Source organism: Dipodomys ordii, unplaced genomic scaffold (genome assembly GCF_000151885.1).
Source record: "Dipodomys ordii isolate 6190 unplaced genomic scaffold, Dord_2.0 Scaffold110, whole genome shotgun sequence".
Classification (NCBI taxonomy): Eukaryota; Metazoa; Chordata; class Mammalia; order Rodentia; family Heteromyidae; genus Dipodomys; species Dipodomys ordii.
In genome coordinates, this window is record NW_012267326.1 from 5,380,989 (window position 1) to 5,384,273 (window position 3,285).

Consider the following 3,285-nt stretch of genomic DNA (forward strand, 5'->3'; position numbering starts at 1 on the left):
CTCTACCACTGAGCCACCTTCCCAGCCCCAAGGGATATTTTCTAAATAGCCCTGAGCAGATTGAATTGATTGTTACCAGTTTGGAGCTGATGCTCCAAAGATTCATACAAGTACATAGTGACCATGTATGGGTGTTTTATCTAACTTATGAGTAGTCAGAACAATGTAAAACTGTGTGTGTGTGTGTGTGTGTGTGTGTGTGCATTTTGAAAGAAAAAGAATAATACTGAAGTAAGACTGAGGTTGGGCTATAATACTGTTGTGGCTGGGTGCTGGATGCTCACATCTGTACTCCTATCTACTTAGGAGGCTGAGACGTGGAAAATCAAAGTTCAAAGCCAGCCTAAGCAGAAAATTCCAATTAACTGACAAAATGCCAGACTGCAGGTGTGGCTCAAGTGGCAGACCGCCAGCCCTGAGCAAGCAAGTTGAGCAAATTTGGTGCCCTGAATTCAAGCTATGGTACCAAAATGAAAATTAGAAAAGAAAATGGAAACAGGACAACAAGATTGGTAGCCTTGAAATTAAGTCTTCCAAAAAACAATCATTTTTATCTCTATTAGTCAAAATCATTTGCAAGTTATCAGTCTCCTGTAATTAATATCCTTATTGAGCCTGAGTCCAACCTGATAGTAAGCAATAACTCACCTAAAACTCCTATCCCTTGTACCATGAGACCTCAGAAAGGTGTGCCTTTAGAAAGGTGTGGTTCTCCCCTCTCACCTCCTATCCTCTGATGGGAAACTGTTTTGCTCTTATAACTCCATGGTTCTTTTTTTGGGGGGGAGAAGGGGTCGGTCGTGGGGCCTGAACTCTGGGCTTAGGCGCTGTCCCTCAGCTCTTCAGCTCAAGGGCTAGTGCTTGAGCCACAGCGCCCCTTCCAGCTTTTTCTGCTTTTGTGGTGCTGAGGAATCGAACCCAGGGACTACATGCATGCAAGGCAAGCACTCTACCACTGAGCCACCTTCCCAGCCCCATCTCTCCATGATTCTTGTATGGTCCACTCACCACCCTTCCCTGAAATCTTCTCCCAGGAATCTTATCAGAATTTCCCTCATATTCTAAGCAAGATGTCACTCAGGCCTTATCTGAAGGCACAGGGCCTTTGGCCAGAACTGTAAAGACATCAAAAATCCAAAACAGGACCTTCTGCTACAGCTACATTACAAATCCAAAACTCTCATACTGAACCGTATTTAAACCCTAAAACCCCCATGCCCCTTACCCCTTGTATCTCCCATTCTGTTTGGTTCTCCTTGGCATTCTTCTTCAGTAATGATTAAATCCTGATATGATCTGTTGAGCTGTCTACTTCTTTGCTGTCATCTGCTTGATCTTTCCTAACACCCTCCATCCCCTCACCCCCTGCTCTAGATCAGGGTAAAGATTTCTTTGAGGACACATGGGGTCTGTTGCAATTCCTTATCTAGGTTGTGTTGTTAAAGGACAGTAGCTATAGATGATATATGGGGGATAGCTGTGTTCCAACAAAAACGCAGAGGGCTGGATTTGTGATTAGTCCTAGGCCTGAGGAATCCCAAAGGGATTGGTGAAAAATATGAAAGTGTGTGTGTGTGTGTGTGTGTGTGTGTGTGTTGATACTGAGGCTTGAACTCAGGGTCTTGAGCTCGCCCTTAGCTTTATTGCTCAAAGCTGGTGCACCACCACTTGCTCCACACTTTGATTTCTGGCTTTTTGCTGGTTAATTGGAGATAAGAGTCTCTTAGATTTGTATGCTCAAGCTAGCTTAACCTTCAATTCTCAGAATTCAGCCTCCTAAATTGCTTACAGACTAGACAGGAAAAGGATGTATTCAGTACAGCTACACGGGAAGGGCCTTGGGACCCCAAGATTATATAAGGGAACAATTGGAGCAAAAAGCGCATGTTGAGCCATCTTGGTCGAATTGTGGTCTGGCTGATCATTATTCATATCTGGTTCTGGAAACCCCTGGTGGCTGGAAGAAGGTGGGGAAAAGTCATTATCTTTTCTGGGGGCTGGCAATCCAGTTCTCATTAGGAAATGATTGCTCCCACCTAGGGAGCCATCCGATCTTGTGGTGGTGGTCTGTAAGACTCACTGTTACTAGAATCCTGAAAAGGTGTTACTTTTACACAGGTGTTTTTAATCTCATGGGGAACAAGAGCAAGTTTAGGGCTAATCGCTTTGTGTTAATAGTGGGTTTTGTGTGTGTACCAGTATTAAATCTTGAACTAGGGCTTGGGCATTGTCTCTCAGCTTTTTCTACTCAAAGCCAGCACTCTACCATTTAAGTCACAGCTTCACTTTTGGCTTTTTGGTGGTTACTTGGAGATAAGTCTTATGGACTTTCTTGCCCAAGTTGGCTTTGAACTTCAATCTTCCAAGCTCAGCTTTCTGAGTAGCTAGGATTACAGGTGTAAGCCATCGACACCTGGCTACTTTCTATTCCTAGTTTTTTGTTTTGTTTTGTTTTGTCAGTTGTGGGGCTTGAACTCTGGGCCTGGGTGCTGTCCTTCAGCTCTTCAGCTCAAGGCTAGCGCTCTACCACTTGAGCCACAGCACAACTTCTGGTTTTCTGGTCATTTATTGGAGATAAGAGTCTCACAGATTTTCCTGCTCAGGCTAGCTTTGAATGGTGATCCTCAGATCTCAGCCTCCTGAATAGCTAGGATTACAGGTGTGAACCACCAGCACTTGGCAATACTCCTGGTTTTTATACAGACATTCTTTAAGTGACTAACATGTCTATGTGCAGAGCTGTGCAGGAATCTGACCCAGAGTTAAAGGTAATAAAGGAGACACAGAATGGAGGCAAAAATGCTAAGCTTTTACGTTTTTAGTTACTCATTAGACCTCTGCTGACCCAAGTGAAGACTCAGAGCTTTTAGCCAAAGTAATCTCTAAGCCCATTACAGATTGGCCCACAAACCATAGTTTGCTGGCCACCGATCTGGTTTAGTAGTTCGCAAACTTAAGTGATCAGCAGAATCACCCAGAAGCCTCAATCTCCTGGAAGACTTCAAAGTCCTACCCCAGTGTTTCATCATATCTTCACCTGAGAATCTGTTTCTAGCAAGTTCTCTGGGGATGACGCTGCTAGCCCATGACCATGGCTTCTAACTGACATCAGAAAGGTACCCAGCTACCTCTTGCCTTGTTTCCAAATGGTGGATTGTTTGTTTCAAGAAAAGGAAGATATGCCGGGCGCTGGTGGCTCACGCCTGTAATCCTAGCTACTCAGGAGGCTGAGATCTGAGGATCGCGGTTCAAAGCCAGCCCGGGCAGGAGAAACCGTGAGACTCC